The sequence below is a fragment of the Bos indicus x Bos taurus genome, chromosome 5, assembly GCF_003369695.1.
Source record: "Bos indicus x Bos taurus breed Angus x Brahman F1 hybrid chromosome 5, Bos_hybrid_MaternalHap_v2.0, whole genome shotgun sequence".
NCBI lineage: Eukaryota > Metazoa > Chordata > Mammalia > Artiodactyla > Bovidae > Bos > Bos indicus x Bos taurus.
Genome location: NC_040080.1, coordinates 87,226,111 through 87,246,025, shown reverse-complemented (window position 1 = coordinate 87,246,025; position 19,915 = coordinate 87,226,111). Strand labels below are relative to the sequence as shown.

General features: G+C 42.2%; 1 protein-coding gene and 1 long non-coding RNA gene across 18 annotated transcripts in view; one reads left to right on the top strand and one right to left on the bottom strand.

Annotated features, from left to right (window-relative positions):
* Positions 1 to 19,915, bottom strand: part of PCED1B (PC-esterase domain containing 1B) — a 203,846-nt gene that overhangs the window by 56,116 nt on the left and 127,815 nt on the right. For 12 of the 15 annotated variants that reach the window (XR_003511202.1, XR_003511204.1, XR_003511206.1 and 9 more), the window contains 2 exons: positions 16,609 to 16,776; positions 3,962 to 4,163 (listed from right to left, as the gene is read on the bottom strand). The gene's annotated coding sequence lies outside the window, so the exon portion shown is untranslated. Of the gene's footprint in view, positions 1 to 3,961; positions 4,164 to 10,055; positions 10,075 to 16,608; positions 16,777 to 19,915 lie in introns of those variants that run through there. The other 3 variants (XM_027542664.1, XM_027542665.1, XM_027542666.1) reach the window with 2 other exon arrangements.
* LOC113893046 lies at positions 3 to 8,378 on the top strand. 3 transcript variants are annotated; one of them, XR_003511209.1, is made up of 5 exons: positions 52 to 135; positions 600 to 723; positions 4,203 to 4,258; positions 5,927 to 6,140; positions 7,789 to 8,378. It is a non-coding gene; the product is annotated as an uncharacterized LOC113893046 (long non-coding RNA). The 3 variants fall into 3 exon arrangements; XR_003511208.1 differs by having other exon boundaries at positions 3 to 723; XR_003511207.1 differs by lacking the exons at positions 52 to 135; positions 600 to 723 and adding an exon at positions 730 to 900.

Here is a 19,915-nt window from a genome sequence, read left to right as displayed (position 1 = left end):
GCTGCTTCTTGGGCCTTATCACATCTATAGCATTCCTAGTTCCCCGGGGCTGGGGCACTGCGGAAGATTCCCCTCTGTAACCCTGCCCGAGAGTCTGACACCGAGGCCGCCCGTCTCACCTCCCCCATATCCTTCGTGAGTTTCTCTTTCTCTGGCGATCCCCAAACGTCGGTCTTTCTCAAGGCCCACTCACTGCCTCCCTCCTTCCTTTCTTCAGCATTCTTTCCCTCGGTAAATTCATCCACACTCTCTGCGTCCACCCGTAAGGTGAACAGAAAGCCCTCTTTGTCCCTACAGTTCTGGTTTACCTCTGTTTTTCCAGACTAATTGTTGATCGCCACCCTTCCCCTAAAAGTCCTAGTTAGGATGGAAACAAACGATACACTCCCCATATCACTTACTATTTGTATGCAGATGACTCCGAATTGGGGCCTTAAAAGCACAGAGGCTGAGAAGGTGGGCCCTCGAGTCAGCCCCCTGGGTTTAAACCCTGCTCCATTGCTTTATTAGCCTCTGAGACCCTGGGGCGATAATGTAATCTCTCTGCACTTAAGAAATCTTACCTACAAAACAGGAATACTAACACGGACTTCTTTTAGAATCGAGGGTTAAATGAACACATGCGAAGGCCTTTGCATACGGTCTACCATATTTTTAAGTGAATAAATTTAGCTATCTCAAACTTGTCTCCTGAGTTCCTGACGTTGTAGTGAGTAGAATAAGGTGAGTTCAGGTGAGATTTCCTAGACGGGGGGTGGGGCAGGGGAGGAGCAAGAGGTGACTTAGTCTGTGTGGGCTTTTTATCACTTGTAAATTCTTTGGATACCACTATTCTCCCGTCAAACTGAGGCTGAATTCCTCACCGAAGACTCCTGTGACCTTTGAACAATCCTTCCAAAGGTAAATATCGGTCATCCATGGGAATGACGGTGGTCTATTTTTCTGTGCACTTTCAGAGAACTGCTATACAATTTATGCTTAATATTGGCTGGGGATAACTTGGTGGAAATAAACTCTGCTTCTAAAATGCTTGGGTCAAGTCATTTTTATTTTTCATGACTGGCCATTTCCACCATTCCTAAAACATCAAAATTCTTCAGTGACAACTTGGATATGGATCAGCTCAACAGTTTCTTGGCAATTAAAAGAAAAAAAAAAAAGATGTAATTTTAGAAAATACTTTAGGAATGAGAATGTTGCTATATATTTTAGGAAACTGAGCACAGTTTCACCTCTTTTAGATTTTATGGCTAACTTTTCTATTTTCCATAGATTTCTCATAATACCTACGGAAGTGTGTCTTACTTTGATCGAAACTTTTCAAAATAGGAGAGATTTTATTTTATACATGTTTTCTCATATTTCTCAATTTCATATCTTCATTTTCATCTGATACACTAGCCTGACTACAACAGTTTGCATTTACAGACTTTGTTTTTTAACCTAGGAGATGATCCTTCCTTCTGTGCATCTCTCCAAAGCTTGTGGATGAATTACAGAGCTTGTGTATACCCAGAGGGCTTTTTCTTAAGCGCTCCCTGTTTGATCTGTGACTCAGCATTGTGTTCCCTAACCCCTTCCTCTCCTGAAATTCTGTTCCTTCTTTAAGACCCAGTTTAAAATACAGTTCTAAGAGCCTTCTCTGTTCCCAGAGAGAAAAATTCCCCCCTTCCTCTGACAGATACCTCTGTTTAGCCCTTGGTTCTGGCTTCTCTGGTGGTTCAGATGGTAAAGAATCTGCCTACAATGCAGGAGACCAGGGATCAATCTCTGGGTTAGGAAGACCCCTGGAGAAGGGAATGGCTACCCACTCCAGTATTCTTGCCGGGGAATTCCATGGACAGAGGAGCTTGGCGGGCTACAGTCCATCGGGTTTCGAAGAGCCGAACATGACTGAGTGACTTTCTGCTTTATTGTATAATTAACTGTCTATGTGTCTTCCTACTCCAGTACATCCTAGTCCTGGGGAGCAGAAATGGGTCTCACCTATCCTTGTACCCCTCATGGACCAGTGTCTGAGGCAGAATATGGTTATTACCCATTGAGCATTTACCCTGTGCAAGGCCTCTTCTAGACTCAGGACCTAGTGAAGAAGGAACTATTATACCCATTTTATAGATGAGTAAACTGAGGCTTGGAGAAGTTATGTCAATCATCCAAGGTTGTACAGCTGCTGAGAAGAGACAGCACTCACCCCTTATGGACAGTGACTCTTCTGCTTGATTAGATAAGCATAAGATTTTGTTTTGCTTCTTTAGGAGGAAATATGGCTCCAGAGACTGAGCTTTTAACCTCAGCTATACATATATAGTGAAATCAAGAGGAAAAAATAATTTTACAAAAAAAAAAAAGTTGCATATAGTTTTCCTTTTTTTTTTTCTCTGTTGATAAACAAAACAAAGCAATGCTGTGTGAACAGCTTTAAATTTTTCTTTGTGAAAACAGGACAAGTATGAAGTCAACCTAGTTTTTTACCACTTATAGTTAACAATTCTGAGTGAGTCAGTGGGAAAGTCAGGGCTGCACTAAAGCCACATTTGTGTTTCAAATGTTTCTATACTTACATTGACTACTCTAGATTCAACAGTTGAGTAAGAAGTTTCCATGATTGTAAAGGGTTGGGGTGGGGGTAATAATATTGACTAAATTACATTCAACTGATGAACAAGTTGGATTCTGAAAATTCTGTCTCTAGGAAGGGCCACAGAAGCCCATGTAACCAGCGATGACAGCACTAGTCTGAGTCAGCAGGCCAAAGGTTTCTGCCACCACCAATGCTCACTTTACCTCTGTGTGTTTAAGCTTGAAGTTGGAGAAATGGCCCCTATGTTCCTCTAGGGAGATTGTCCAGAAGAGCTTTTAAAATGACATTATTTTATTATTGCTGTTGGTATTATTTTTAAACAATATTATCTAGTATTCAGATAGGTTTATATGGGGAACAAAGGTTTTGAATGGGAAAATGGGATTCTAAGAGCCAGTTTCTGTCTGCTCCCTACCAACACTATTTGGTAGAGGGATCTGGAAGGTCTGGGTTCCCACTGCTCTGTGTGGGATTTCCCTAGGTTTCAAGCCCAAGGCTGGGAACAAGAGGAGGGACCAGGTGGAGGGGAGAGGGCCAAGGGAACTGAACCCACCACCACACCAGGCCTTTCCCAAGTCATGCTTTCCTCCCTTCAGATCTGAGTTTGGGCCTAAGAGTTTGTTCCTACTGTGTGTTCAGCAGAGCTCTTACCCCTTATCCCTCAGTAACAAAACTAATCCAACGGCACTGCCTACCTCAGGGTTAATTGTGGAAATGAAATGCTCTGTAAACTCCATGGATGTTAAATGTTATTCTGAGTCATCTCAGCATATTTGGGGGATGGGACTTAGCAGTTAAGGAAACTGTCCAGTGAAATGAAGTGTTATCTTATTATTTAAAAATTTAACTTATTATTTAGTGACATTGTTTAGTACCCTCCAAACAGTATGCTCAGTGTTTTGTCTTCTCTATTTATTCCTCTTAAGACCTGGATAAAATTGGTACTTCATTTTCTCCATTTTACACATTCAAAAATTAAAAGATTGAGTCATCTGCCCAAGGTCATCCATTTTATAAAAAGCAGAGCTAGGAGTCATAACCGATGCCAAGCCTTTGTGGTCAACCACAACATAAAAGATTACACAGACAATAGAAGCGTCATCTCTTTTCTCCAGTTCACAGCTCACTGTTTCCTTGCACTGTATGCTTTTAGAGATTTAGTGGCTTATCAGTCATGCACCCTTATTAGACAATATTACAATGATAACAGTTGTCTCTTTAGGACTCTTCAGTTAAGTGGAGGTGGGGTGGAGTGGACTAGGCTGGTGATTCCTTCCTATACATTAAGTGCCCCAAAAATGAGGATCCTAAGAAAGGCTGGTCAGAAATGTGAAATAGTAATGCTTAAAATAAAATGGCAAAACTGAAAGTACTTACTCATTAAAGTAACTGGTGATTTAGAAATGTACTTCTCAGTTGGTCCTAGATCTTTTCCCTAGAGAGACTCCTTTCTCCGCTGGAGGTTGAAGCGTCAGGTGGGAGAGCCCAGAACCTGGGCTCAAGGCAGGTAAATTCACCTCTGGGGGCTGCTCCGTTTGTGAGCCAGCGTCTGGGGAGAAGAGGCCATTTCCGGTGGCATCTGGAGCAAATAACATAAATCAGCACTTTCTTGCATTAGGAAGTGGAAGACTAATGACGGAAGCGTTAAGAACTGGGCAAATACGAAACAAACTGGTAAGTAAATCAAACTAGAGCTTCTTCCTGAAATTTGGCTCTTAGCTTGCTTTCATTGCACATTTCTAAGTAATCTGGGTGTAATGTCTATTGACTCTTGCTTTGTTTCATTTTAACAATTCAAACTCTGGGTTCTTATCACCCTTATTCGTGTGGTTTGTCCACAGCTGGGAAAGCTATTAGAAGGGGAAAGGGGGAAAGACTGGGGACTGGAAGCAGAAGTGAAAAGAGAGATAAGAGAAAATGATGAGAGGAAGACTGGTCCCTTTTCTAATTAATTTTTTAAAGTCAGAATCCTGAATTTTTGTATGGGGGCATTAGAGTTTACAGGCCACTTTCCAATCCCTTCCCTTGCTCCTCCCACCTCCTGTGGGTGGCAGGATAGGCCATTCTGCAGCTGCAGAAAGCAAGGGGTCTCAGCCACAGGCCTCTGGTAAACAAAGTGGCAAAGCCTCCTCTCCTGCTCCCCTGGAAACCATCAGGTGACAGGAAAGGGAAATGGGAAGTGGTTCTCTGATTGATTAGATAAGCTCAGAGCTTTGTTTTGTTTGGGAAGGATCTGACTTGGAAGAGGAGTATCACTTCTACACATCCCAAGAGGAAAGAGAAGGAAGAAATAAATCAGAAAAAAAAGAAAACAAAAAAGAGGAAGTGAAGTTCTAGAAGTTTTCTCCCAAGAGTGAACTTTCTAAAGTATGTCAAACACTTTAGGATAAGGTATCTCTCCATTGCTTTAAATGGTGTAAGATACCTAAGGAACAAGAGTAACAGATTCCAAAATAGTGCTGAAATAATGTCCTTCATCCCTTGATTTTTTTTTTTAAATTCTGTTTCAGGTAAATTGGCCTATTAAGTGATGCATTTATCTTTTCTTGAAAAATATTACTTTACTTTGCTCACTGCTCAATGTATGGCTTAAGAATTAATCCCACACATTACACTGTTTTTATATCCTATTTTCTATAGCCACAAATCAAATTATTTCACTTTTCCCATGAATTTAATTACAATCATTACTGTGTCTCAAGGCAGGGCTGTACCTAGAACCCAACTGATAACTTTTGTATTTTAAACTTCAGAGTGGCTTGTGACATCACTTTGAAAATGTGCCATTATTTGATTCTAGCTATTCTACAAATGAGTTGCAAATCTAACTTTAGTATTTTAAAATTCAGAGTAATTTGTGAAATAACTTTGAAAACTTGCCATTATTTTGAGTCTAGCAATTCTGTAAATGAGTTGCAGATCTTTCCAGTTCTCTAAATTCCAGCTAGTGTGTACATGGTGAGAATAAAAGAACAATTTAGAGGATGACTAAAATTCACATAATCATCCTAAGACCAGAGAACAGAGGAGCTGTAATAATGCAAATGCTAATCTCACTTGTACTCTTTAAATTCAAAATGAATTTTTTTGAGACCAAGTAACAGATTATTTCCCACAGATTTTCTTACTTCCAAGAACTTATTATGATATATGGAGAGAGTTACAATTGCTGTTCTGGCCCCATTTCATGTTCTATAGCTCAGTGAGCTGGCTTTCTCACCCAGCTTTTTCCTAAAAGATAATGAGAACTATGCATGTATAATGTTTTACACTTAAAATGTGCTATCACAATAAATCCTGGTTTACAAAGTAAGGCAAGCTCTCATTATCTTCACTTTGCAGATGGTGAAACTGAGGGAGAGCTGAAATGACATACGTCACCTTGATGGGTCAGCACAGGATGGAGCACACCTGAGTGCAGGCGGGCATGTTCACGGCCCTCTGCGGGGGAAGTCAGACAGGGTACACTGGCCTCACTGTCATCTTTACACCATTTTGCTTGTTTCTAGAAGCTACTTAATGCACAGGGTGCAAAAGTTCAAAAGGTGTATGAGAAGTAAGTTTCTTTCACTTTCTTGTTCCCTAATCCCTTACTCTTCTTTCTAGAAACAATACTGTCACACCTTGTCTATTCTACCAGAAATATTCTCTGCAGATATTCTATATGTCTCTGAAATATTTTATTCTCTTTTTTCCTTTTGAAAGAGTAAACTTCCATTTTTATTGAAGGCTCTGGAAAAAATACAAACGCCGCTTAGAACCAGTAGTAAACTGCAAAAAATCTGGTAAATCATCCAGACTGTTGTAAGCACTTAGGTGTTTTGAAATGCTGTAGAAAACTCGAGAGTCACAACAGCCTATGAAAAGAGGTGGGCTACTGTCCTTTTGGATTTGGCCCTGATATCCCATCTGGGGATAACTCAGAAAGCTTGATCTTGATTTGTGATGTGGTAATTTCATGTCTTTTGATGGAGAGGACTGGAGCCAGAGTGATGATGCTATGAAATAAAGTGAACTGCCGCATGTCTGACTTTGGGGCCAAACAGACTTGGGTTTGAAACTTGATTCTTTCACTTTGGGAGTCACTTAACTCCTCTGTGACACTGCGATTTTCTCATCTGTGAAATAAGGATAGTAATAACCACTACCAAGAGGCATGGGTTTAAGGAGAAAATAGATCCAAGTACCAGGTACACTGCCATGGCTAGTAAAATATATCTGTATCATTAGTCATGGCTCATTTTATTCAGTCTTTCCCTCATTCATTCAAAATAATTGTGGTAGGCACTGTACGAAGTGCTGGGGAGAAATCGCTTGGGGAGAAATCGCTGTGAATATGGTGGGGGGAACCCCAAAAAACCCTTGCCCTTATTGAGTTGATCTTTGTGTTAGGGGAGGCAGGTAACTAAAGAGCAAGTGAAATAATATGTTAGATAAATGAGAATAGGAACATGATTGCTGGATAGGGTGAATGTAAGGACTGCGGGTTGGAATTTTAAATAGGGTGGTGACGGGGTTCATGCAGCACTTTGACATGGTAAATATTTTAAGCTGAAAGAATGTGAGAAACAGCAGGTACTGAAAAGACTCTGACCACCACCCCCACCCTTCCCCACCCAACCCTGAAGCAAGTCTTAAGACCCTGTGTGGGAGAACCTCTCTCCTTTTAAGAAAGAAACATCCTTGGACTTCCCTGATAGCTCAGATCATTAACAATCCGCAGATCCCTGGGAAGATCCCCTGTTGAAGGGAATGGGCATCCACTTCAGTATTCTTGCCTGGAGAATTCCACAGACAGAGCAGCCTGGGGGCTACAGTCCATGGGAATGAAAAGAGTTGGACATGACTGAGCATCCTACACATACACAGCATCCTTATCTCTGAAGACAAAGGGACTCCGAGGAATTCCAATAAACAGTGCTTGCTAAGTTCCCTCAGTTCACTGCCCTTAACTCTCACCCTTTGTCCTATTGATCTTCAAATCCAGTTTGAAAACATTCAGGCCTATTCAATGGATTGGAGTTTGAACAAACTCTGGGAGATAGTGAATGACAGGGAAGCCTGGCATGCTGCAGTCCATGGGGTCGCAAAGAGTCAAATAGACTGAGTGACTGAATATCAACAAGAATTCTCCCTTTGGGTCTTCATTTCTTTAGAAAGGCTAATTTGTAACTTTTCTCTTGTTAATTTGTCTTTTGTTACAGAGATCCTGCTAAGAACAGTGCAATGGAAGTAAACAACCTTGGTTCAGAGGAGGCTGCTGTTGAGAAGTTGAGGGTGGAGGTGGGGGGATGGAGCAAACTTGGTGGAAATCTGGTGGGAGGAAGCACCAAGCAGAGAGAACAACAAGGAAACGAATTGACTGGGCTGGAGAGAACAAGGGAGGAAGACACAGGAGATGGACTTTCTTCACCCAGAGAAGAGAGAGGCAGATGGTGACGGAGTCCTTGGGCCTAGAAAAGAAAACATCGGTCTCCAAGGCCCTTGCTGAATCATCTAACTCCGGGGAAAACAAAACTGAACTTTAAGTCCCGCCCTGATGCTCTGGGACTTACCATCCCCTGCCCAGGGGACTTATCACCCCCCTGCCCAAAACCTCCCACCCCCTGTTCAACTACAAATGCCATCTCAGCTGAAGATTACTGAAAACGTCCTGCCTGCCTAACATTTCCCTCATCGCTTCCACAAACCTCCCTTTAAATATGAAGCCTCCCTGATCCCTCTCACACGCAGCCTGGTCGTTAGGCCGACTGGCACCCCTCCTTGCCTGAATAAAGGTAACTACTTCTCTTGAGGTCGTCTGTCCTCCTTTTCTGCCTTGGCCCGAACTGTACCTTACAGCTGGGAATTCCCTGGTGGTCCAGTGGTTAGTTAGGACTCCATGCTTTCACGCTGTGGGTGCGAGTGAGGGCTTGGGTTCCATTCCTGGTGGGATCCTGGAGAACTAAGATACCATAAGCTACACTGTGGGGCCCAAAAAAACAAAAATTCAGGGAGAGGGGCAGATTAAGGGTCATTGAAAGGACTTGGGCTTGTTATTTGAAAGCTGTTGTGAGGGGCTTGAGCAGAAAATTAACACCCACCTTAATAAGACTGGGATGTGAGGGAAAGCAGGAAGACCAATTAAGGAAGTTACCAAGTAATGCAGGAGTTGAGGCTTAAACCAGAGTGACATTAGCCAAGGAATGAGAAAGAGTCAGATTCTGGATATATTTTGAAGTAGAGGTGACAGGATTTGCCTGTGGAGAGAGGACGGGGTGTGAGAGAAGGGGGGAATATAGAGCTAGCTCCATGGCTCTTGGCCTGAACACAAGAGGGACGAAGTTACTGAGATGGAGAATCTCTGGGAGAAACAGATTTGGGGGTGGATGGCTTGTTCCCTTTGAGATTCCTTGTACACATCTAAAGTCAGCTGTGGGGCGGGGATTTGGCACTGGGCAGAAAGGACTAGCCTAGAGAGAGCAGTTTGGTTTGGGTTTGGATGCTGTTGCCAATGGAAATGGTGAAGCTACAGAAGAAAAGAGGTCTGAGAATTCCTGGGAGGTCAGGAAGAGGAGAGGGAACCTGGAAAGGGCCTGAGAAGGAAGAGTCAGTGACCGCAAGAACAAAGTATAAGGTCCTGGAAGCCAAGAGGAAAACGTGTTTCAAGGGAGGAAGGATGGTCTCAGTCAGAGATAGGTGATAAGTCAAGTGGGATGTTTGACCACTGGCAGGACATTGGGTGACCTAGACAGTGTTGGGGACAACTGCTGATTACAGTGGTTAAGAGAATGAGAGGAGAATTAGTGGCAGTGCCACCCTCCAGGAGTTAAACTATAAGCAAAGGGAAACTAAAGATGTGGGGAAGTGGGGGGAAAAGAAATTTTGTTCCTTTCAAGATGGGAACAACAGTAGCGTGTTTGTATGCTTACAGGAATGATTCCATAAACAGGGAACAAGATGCTGCAGGAGGAATGGGAGAGAATTCTGGAGCCATTCCCTTGAGTTGGTGAAAGGACTGGTCTCTAGGGCCCAAGTGGAGAGGTTGGCCTTGGATAGGACGGTGGACATTCAACCAAAGAAATGCCAGGAAAGACACAGGATGTGGTGAAGGTGCCAGCGGGTAGGGGTTTTCCTGACTGCTCTTTTCTCAGGGAACTAGGCAGCAGGGTCCAGGTCACCAACTGAGAGTGAACCTGGGGAGGGTGGTATTAGAGGTCTGAGGATGGAGAAGTGAAAGTCAAGTCAAAGTCACTCACAACTGTTTGTGACCCCATGGACTATACAGGCCTTGGAATTCTCCAGGTCAGAATACTGGAGTAGGTAGCCTTTCCCTTCTCCAGCGGGTCTTCCCAACCCAGGAAGATCTGGCGGCTTCCCAAACTGGGGTCTTCTGCATTGTGGGTGGAGAAGGTATGAAATAGTCATCTGGGGAATGAGGAGGCTGTCTACTCAATAGCATGGGGCCCCACTCAAAGCTGGGAGTCCTTACTTGGATGGGCTTCCCTGGTGGCTCAGACGGTAATGAATCCACCTGCAGTGAAGGAGACACAGGTTCAATCCCTGGATCCCTAGGAGAAGGAAATGGCAACCCACTCCCGAGAAATCCCATGGACAGAGGAGCCTGGCGGACTATAGTCCATGCTCAACAGGGGTGTTTGGTTTTCTCTAGTCTGTTTCAGCCGCAGAGGTGCAGGTACAGAGTAGGCAAAAATAATATTTATTCAGATTGGAGTTTTGCCTTTCAGTTTCTATTAATGTGCCATCACAAATTTACAATTTGTTTTAAACCATAATTTATTTAAAAGCAAAATCACAAAAGCCCAATATTATAATTTAGTGAAAATATTCTGAATATAATGGCAGAAATGATCTTTCTTTAATAGTAACAATTTTTAATAGATCTGGCTGCAGATTAATTTAGACATCTCTATATGAGCCATTATCATTTTATCTACAGTTTCCATTTTAAGGAACACTTATTTTTCTTATCTTATTTAAATGGAGTATTTCAAACAGGCTAGAAATCAGCCCACTAAATACTTATTTATAAATGCACTTATTTCAGCCAGCTGGCATGGCGTGTGTCTGTGTACAAATCAATGACTGGCCACCTTAAGAAAGAGGACCAAATTTGGCAAACCACAACTCTATGTGTTTTCTTCACTTGTATGACTTGAAACAGTATACATTTTTGATCATTTCTCTTCAAATCATTTGCATTTAGCGCTTTCAAGCACACATGAATAATTTGTTTCTTTGGTGGCACAAAGTCTTCTTTGAGAGTGTGTTAAGAATTTTGAGACTGGATCAAAACTTCTCATGAGTTGAATTTGGAAACTGAACTAAATTCTGCACTAATTTAGTACATGCAAGCTTTTGCCTTATAGAGGAGCAAGGCCAGGGTTGCTGGAGTTTGGGAGCTTACAGGTTGACAAGAGCCCAATTGGTGGTTTCACCAGGATGAGAGAGGAATGGAATTTATAAAGACCTCATTCTGTCAGGATTGTTTTAACTTTTCTGCAAACCTTCTTTGGAATTTTTATGTTTTATGCAATTTCTCTATTCTGCTCCAGTGTAGCTCCATAGTTCAGAGCATGGCCTTTATAGGCCAAAGAAATGAGTTCAGAGTCTGAAGTTTGTAATCTGTGAGCTGAGTGACTTTGGGAAAGTCACTAACCTCTCTGGCCCAGTTCCACTTGTGGAGATTGAATAGGCCAAAGGCTAAGTAGAGTGCTTAGCAATTGGTCTATGCTCAAATTATTCTAGAAATTAGTATACATACATCCATGCTTTAGTAATACAAAATAATTACTAAGTTATCCTAATAAATTAGCAGTATAAAAATAGATTTTTAAGTGGCTAACCATGGAGCTTGGACCAAAGACTTGGCCTCCTGAGTCTTGGTCCCCTAGTCCCAGAGACATGGTCCATAAATTTCAGGAAAAATAAAAGGTTATAAACCTTTTTCACAAAGAATAATTTAATACACTAGGAGAATTGCATCTTGAATTATTTAGCAATATTCTTTACCTTTAAATAGCATTAAACTTTATTAGAAGATTACCAACTTAGTTTTCTGAATCTAGTGTTTCTCCTTCCCCCACCTCCTCTCCCCCTCGCTCATATCACCGTCTTAACCATTTGCAAGTGTACAGGGCAGTACTGCGAAGTACATTCACACTGTTGTGAAACAGACCTCTAGAACTTTTTTGTCTTACAGATCTGAAAAACTCTACCCATTAAACCGTATCTTTCATTTGCTGCTCTTCACAGCCCCGGGGAACCACCATTCTACTTTTCTGTTTCTATGAATTAGGCTGCAATAGACACTTCATGGGCTTCCCTGGTAGCTCAGCTGGTAAAGAATCTGCCTGCAATGTAGGAGACCCTAGTTCGATTCCTGGGTCAGAAAGATCCCCTGGAGAAGGGATAGGCTACCCACTCTAGTATTCTTGGGCTTCCTTGCTGGCTCAGCTGGTAAAGAATCCACCTGCAATGCGGGAGACCCCAGTTCAATCCCTGGATTGGGAAGATCCCCTGGAGAAGGGAAGGGCTACCACTCCAGTATTCTGGCCTGGAGAACTCCATGGACTGTATACTCCATGGGGTCACAAAGAGTTGAACATGACTACACCACTTTCACTTAACTTTCAGACACCTCATAGAAATGGAATCACACAGCATTTGTCTTTTTGTGTCTGGCTTATTTCACCTAACATAACATCCCCAAGGTTCATCCATGTTGATGTAGGTAACAGGATTTCCTTTTCACAGGCTGAATAATATTCCACTTCCACTTCGCTAAAGGTCACCAGGTCAGCATATCTGTAAGAGCACAGTTTTGTCCAAACCCAGGCCAGCTCTCGAAGATACTCATTTTGAGATATTCAAGAGTCAGTTGACTATTGGTGACAACAAAATTTCCTTTCCACGATCCATGTTGGCATAAACTACGCAAATAAAGAAGCTATATTCTAGACCTGGAAAATGCTAGGAGCATCATTTTTTTTCTTGCCCAGAGAGGCTGGCAGAGAGTCCTCTTTTACCTTTCACATTCATCATCTGTGTTTGAGAATTTTCTCTTTAAAATGGCTTTTACTTTCAAGTTGTCATATTGGAGGGGGCTATTCACAACACCGTCAGTTTAAAAATATCTGGGTATTTTGGGAATGTAAGCTGGTGCAGTCGTTACCATATGATTCAACAATCTCATTCCTGGGCATACATACAGATAAAACTATGATTTAAAAAGATACGTGCACTCCAGTGTTCACAGCAGCACTATTCACAATAGGTAAGACGTGGAAAAACCTAAATGTCCATTGACAGATGAACGGATAAAGAAGATGGGGTACAGATACACAATGGAATACTACTCAGCCATAAAAAGGGATGCATTTGAGTCCTTTCTGATGAGGTGGATGAACCTATTATACAGAGTGATCAGATCAGATCAGATCAGATCAGTCGCTCAGTCCTGTCCGACTCTTTGCGACCCCATAAATCGCAGCACACCAGGCCTCCCTGTCCATCATCAACTCCCAGGTGAGTCAGAAAGAGAAAGATAAATATCGTATTCTAACACACATATATGGAATCTAGAAAAATGGTTCTGAAGAATTTATTTACAGGGCTGCAATGGAGAAACAGCCATAGAGAATAGACTTATGGACATGGGGAGAGGGGAGGAGAGGGTAAGACGTACGGAAAGAGTAACATGGAAACTTATATTACCATATGTAAAATAGATAGCCAACGGGTATTTGCTATATGGCTCAGGAAACTCAAACAGGGGCTCTGTATCAACCTAGAGGGGTAGGATGGGGAGAAAGATGGGAGGGAGGTTCAAAAGGGAGGGGACATATGTATAGCTATGGCTGATTCATGTTGAGATTTGACAGAAAACAACAAAATTCTGTAAAGCAATTATCCTTCAATAAAAAAATTAAAAAAAAAAAAGGTGTGGTACAGATACAGAATGGACTACTACTCAGCCATAAAAAAGAATGAAATAATGGCATTTACAGAACCATGGATGGACCTAGAGATTATCATACTAAGTGAAGTCAGAAACACAAGGACAAATACCATATGGTATCACTTGTATATGGAATCTAAAATATGACACAAACAAACTTATCTGTGAAATAGAAACAGACTCACAGACATAGAGAACAGACTTGTAGTTGCAACAGGGTGGGCTGTGGGGAGGGGTGCATTGGAAATTTGGGATTAGCAGATTCAAACTATTATATATAGAATGGATAAAAAGGAAGACCCTACTGTATAGCACTATATTCAATATTCTGTGATAAACTACTGGAAAAGAATATGAAAAAGAATGTATATATGTGTATAACTGAACCACTTGTATAAAAAAGTTAATATTTTAAATCAACTATACTTCAATAAAATAAAACTTATTTTTTTAATGCATGCTTTTAAGTGGTGTTATATGTTAATTCTAAGAATGCTAACATTATTTGCTGAAACCAAAATGCTCACCCTTCATCTGTGTGCATGGAGGATTATGGATGCAGTAATTTATTTTCAAAGCTTCTGAAACTTCGTCATACAACATTTATAGAGGCAAGTTCTAATATCTTAAATATTGGATATTTAAATATTAACTGCAGTTAATTAACATTAACTGCAAAATTCCTGACCATGAAATTGTCTTCTTATGGGAGGTAGAAATTGCTTAATATTTTTGATGCATGCTACTCTTCCTTTCCTTTTTTTTTAAGATAAATCTCGATGAGTGCCTCCAGAGCCAGGTGCAGTGCCTGACACCAGTGGGTACAAGGTGGAGTAAAATATAGTCTCCTTGTTCAGGAGCTCCCTGTCAGTCAGGGAGAAACACAGAAGCAGAGGATTATAATTCAATGTTGGAAATGCGGTTACAGCCTTATGTTAGGGCATCACTTCTATCACTGAAAAAGGATTTGAAACATCTTAATGAAGATATGAAAATGACTGAAAATAGCACTGTGAAAAGTGGCTTCCGGTTAGACTCTCTTCCTAAAGACATTTGCCTTGTAAAGATAATGAGTGCCCCAAACAGCATCACTTGCTTTGTATGTCAGCTGTGCATCACTGTTCCGTTCTACCAGTAAAATGGTAGGCTTTTAAATATTTTTCCAAATTATCATTCACAAAAATCACGCCTTCCTTGCCTTCCTTTCTTTCTCCTTTAGGCTGTTTCTTTCCTTAACACATTTCGTTGTTGAATCTCTGAAATACATTCAAATAAGTGAAAATGGAGAACTACAAATTGCTCCTATTTCTCTGATGTTCACCAGTTTAACCTATGAGTCATATGTCAACATTCTGTTTTCTTTGTCATGATTTCTAACTGTTGTATAACTGTGGACTTAGTCACTTGATATATTGGTATCAGAAGAAAAAGATTCTGTGTTTATGTTCCATATATGCATTTATTCTTGGTGATGGAAGCTAATTAAATCTCAGAGTAGTTTTAAAATACATGACAAAAATTGCTAAGAAGAAAGAAATCTCTCTTTGCTGCTGGTTGAATAAACTCTGAGACTATGCAAGGACCCAATTTAAAATTAGTTCTAAACTAATGATCTTATTCCCCAAGTGTGTTGTTCTTCTCAGTAAGTGAAGCCAACATTCACTTAATTGCTCCATGACAGAAATTACAAGGTCATCTGTGATTTCTCCATTGCCTTCATCCACCCAGAATAGAGTAGATTCTACCTGCTGAACCAAGCTTGGTTCAGTCCCCTGCTCTCCCTACAGCCTGGACCTCAGCTCAGATCTGCAGTCCTGCTGTGGCTTTCTGATTTATCTTCCCAACTACAGTCTCTTCTTCCTCTGCCCATTCTCTGACCTACTGTCTTTGCTGTTTCTAAGATGTAGATCATACACTTTCACTTCCCTTTCATAGGCTGAATTTAACCTGCTAAATCATGTCAAAATTTTTTCTGAAACCAGGCATGTTAGCCAAATACATGGTATGACCTCTATGAGGCATGCAGATCCCAAAGTGACAAGGCATCTGGGTTTCCTTAGATCACAAGAATAAATAATAACGGACACTTCCTGAGTATAGTATTCTGAGTACTTTGAGTCTATTAATTCCTTTTACAAAGTCAACAATAATAATCCCTGCCATCATTTATTAGGAATCTACTTTCCATCCAGACATTAGGTGTCCATTAGCTGTCACCTTTTACCTTGCTTTTTTGGCCATGAGACATAAGGAGTCTTGGCTTCCTGGCCACAAATTGAACCCACTGCCCCCTGCAGTGGACGTACAGTCTTAACAGAGGAACCACCAGAGAAGCCCCAGTTGTTCCCTTTTAAACCACTCTGCAGGATAAGTTCCTACCTCCGGGAAGGAGATGAAATGAGGGGAAGGATTTCTGAGAGGGTCAGGTGTTGCCCCAGGCCAGTCAGCTAGGAAGTAGTAAGGTCCAGAGCCAGCCCACACCCCACAGTCCCTGCTCCCTGCCCACCCTCGGCACTGGGCACCGCACCACTTACACGCTTGTAGTGGTGCCGCATCAAGGAAGGTGATGGAGAGGGAAATTAAAACACTGTGACCAAGACAGGCCGGCTGTTTTGACTTAGGACCTGTGGGGAACAAACCTGGCGCTGAACTGACTTCACCAAATCCCTCACTTAACGTGTGACTGTTTTGGTTTGGGGCTTGTGTCTGGTTACGGCAGGCTCAGAAGTCCTGGACCTTTGGTGGAGTCATAGAATGTTAGCCTCCAGGATGAAACTGTCTCTTGCAGAGCGTGATTAACCACAGACAAAATTTTAGGAGGAAGTAGGCTAAGAAAAATCTGCAAATCTTGCCTGTCGTCTGCGGAGGCTGTCAAACAAAACTAGATGAGGAGCTTATCATGTCTTTAAGTGGGAACCCCCCCAGATGCTTTGTCTGAGTAAAATCTCTCGGTGGATGCCTTAAGAACAAGTGGTATATCCTTCATGGCAGGGGACCAGCTCACCAGCCTGAGGTAAGTGTTTTACCTTGGCGCTGTGTCTGCTGACGAGGAACGCATACTTACAGGTTCAGGCAAGGACGAGTTCCTTATTGTCATGTCCAGTCATGGCTTAGTCCCGGAGGAGGAAGGAAGAGAGGTCAGGGGGCATACCACACTGTCACTCGTGCTAAGAGGAGAAGGCAGTGGGGAGCTCCTCTTGGCCACTTGCCGATCTGCTGGGTCATCCTCCTCCTATCAGGAGAGAGACGGCACTTCCGTCAGCGGGCTTGGGTGGGGGCAGCCACCTCAGCCAGCTGGAGAGCATGGCCCTGTGGCCTCGGGCTGCTGGGGAGCTGGCTCGGGCTTCCTCTTTCGTGGAGCTACTTTCATAGAGTCCTGACCCTTTTCTGCGCTCTGGGTTGAGCCCGGCTGCTGGCTCCCCACTTCATCTCAACCAATCTCACCCACTTCCTCAGACCAACGCTAGGATTTCCTAATCATTTCTTTTACATTTGGGGACAAAGATCTAAACTAATTGAGCCCTCAGTCTCTCACTTTCTGCTTTAAGTCCTTTCTCTTGGTGTTTGGACCATAAGAGACCATTTAGGACCTGAAAAGATTTTTCCCTGAAGGTTCTCAGCCAGAGACCACCAGGGTCACCTTGGTCTACACCTTCTCATCATGAGCTCTGGGTTCTCTGTTTGCTGGCATCCCATTTAAAGTCCTTGCCGACCTGAGCCGGGAGACATTTTGTCCAGATGCCATGAAGTTGGCTCCAGTTCTTCTGGATGAATCTATCAAAGTCCCTGGGCATTAGGACAGACATCTAGTTACAGGGAAGCAGACACTGCTAAGCTAGCACTCAAATCTGTTTTTTCACTTTCTTTTTCAACATACCAGTTCCTTTAAAAAACTAGGATTTTAAAAGTAATTAATATAGGGTGCACAACATGAAAATACAGTTTTGCCTTGTCTCCAGGAGGCTAAAGGAATGACCAAGGAGAGAAGATATAGAGTAAAACACCCTAGGCCTTATGCCAACTGTTGATCATATTATGGCTCACATTTACTAAGACCTGTTTCTGTTCCTCTTCCTGTCTGCGCCCTCCTCTCTGATCTCCCTTTCCTTCATTTTCATAAAAAAAAACTATTGTCTAGGGAAACTTCCCTGGTGGTCCAGGGTTAAGACTTTACACTTCTACTTCAGCAGGGTATGAGTTCGATCCCTGGTCACGGACCCAAGGTCTGTATGCCACACAGTGTGCCCCTCCCCCCAAAACGCTATTGGCTAAATGAATTGCTTACTACAACAATCTATGCTGTGCTGTGCTAAGTCACAGTCAGTCGTATCTGACTCTGCAATCCTATAGACTGCAGCCAGCCATGCTCTTCTGTCCATAGGATTCTCCAGGCAAGAATACTGGAGTGGGTTGCCATGCCCTCCTCCAGGGGAATCTTCCTGACCCAGGGATCGAACCTGTATCTCTTAACCTCTCCTGCATTGGTAGGCGGGTTCTTTACCACTAGTGCCATGTGGGAAGCCCATAACCATCTACACCTAACCTCGATTACAAGGAAGGTAAAATGATTAGGGAGGTAACTGAACTAGGGTATCCAGATTCAATATACAGTACTTACAGCTAAATTAGGAGGAAATGTTATGGCTTGACTGTGGAAATCAGCTTATTTGTAGACAATGAGGCAAGTAAATGAGGAAGAGAATTAGAGCCATCGGAGCCTTTACCTTTAAAAGTGTGACCTGCCTGTCCCAGCAGGCTCTGGGGGATTAAGGAAACTAGGCAGCAAGTAAGGACAGGGGCTGATCCAGAGCCTGCTACATATTCCAGGAGCACGGCTATGCTTGAGAACCAGCCCAGGAGGTGTAAGCTCCAGTGGCTATAGGGATTAGATGTGAGATGGAAGAGGATGAAAGAGCAGGGTCTATTCTTTGTATGGACACCCACTTTGCATACTAAACATGTAGGAATAGTCTTTGTTTCCTCGAAAAATTGTACAGCCAGCCCTCTCATTTCATGTGTTCCATCTATATCCATGGATTCAACCAACTAAGAATAGAAAATATTATTAAAAAAAAAAGAAGAAATTCCTGAAAGTTCCAAAAAGTAAAACTTGAATGGCCCATGTGCTGGCAGATATTTATATAGCATTTACACTGTATTAGGTATTATAAATAATTCAGAGCATTTAAAGTATATAAGAGGATGGGCATAGGTTATATGCAAATACTATGCCATTTTATATGATGGGCTTGGTATCTTCTGGGGGTCTTGAAATCAAGCCCCTGTGGATACCAAGTGATGACTATACTGTACTAAAAAAAAAAAATGATTGACCCTCTTAGATCTCTTATTTGCTACTTCTGATAAATACATGCTGCTACTGCTGCTACTGCTAAGCCGCTTCAGTCGTGTCCGACTCTGTGCGACCCCATAGACGGCAGCCGACCAGGCTCCGCCGTCCCTGGGATTCTCCAGCCAAGAACACTGGAGTGGGTTGCCATTTCCTTCTCCAATGCATGAAAGTGAAAAGTCAAAGTGAAGTCGCTCAGTCATATCCAACTCTTAGCGACCCCATGGACTGCAGCCAACCAGACTCCTCCATCCATGGGATTTTCCAGGCAAGAGTATTGGAGTGGGGTGCCATTGCCTTCTCCTTTGATAAATACATAGGCTCACAGAAATACCCCTCTACCATAAGGAAAAACAGAAGTGAAAGTATAATGGCAAAATAAAAACTTAATACGTAGCCTCAGTGTTGGAGACATTAGGGAATAGTGGGGATTGTGGAAAACTGGAGAACACATGTATCATCTAAAAAGGCAGAAGCCGCTCTGCTCTAGCAGATTGCTTCATGAGAGAAGAGGGCTCTAGTATCCTTTTTTTTTTTTTTTTTTAACTTCTGTCTAGATAATGAGGGAGTCAAATTTGAGAAAATATAGAATCAGATCAAACAGGAGCAGTAGGTAGAAGACACAGGAACAGTGAGGACTGCAGGAGCTATAAAAGGGCCAAAGAGAGAAAATTTTGGAAATATTCTTGCCTTAGAAACAGACACTTTACTTTCCCTTCCAGCTGTAGTAGATACCAGTGACAGTTTCCCATGCAACATCCAGTCTGGCATAGCCTGATAACTCATGTACTTTTGCAGTGCAGCATAATTTCTTGATAGGCAAATTCTTGCACCATTTCAGAGTCCTTCCAACCCAAGAATGGAAGGTGAGATGGTGCTACTGGGTAGCAATTCCCTGTCATGACAAATTTTAACCCTTCTGTTAAGTTTAGAGTTCTTAATGGATTCTCATTTCTTTGTCGTTGTAGTTCACAGAAATCAAATTCTCAAAGTCTGACTGCCACATAAGAATTTTCTACAT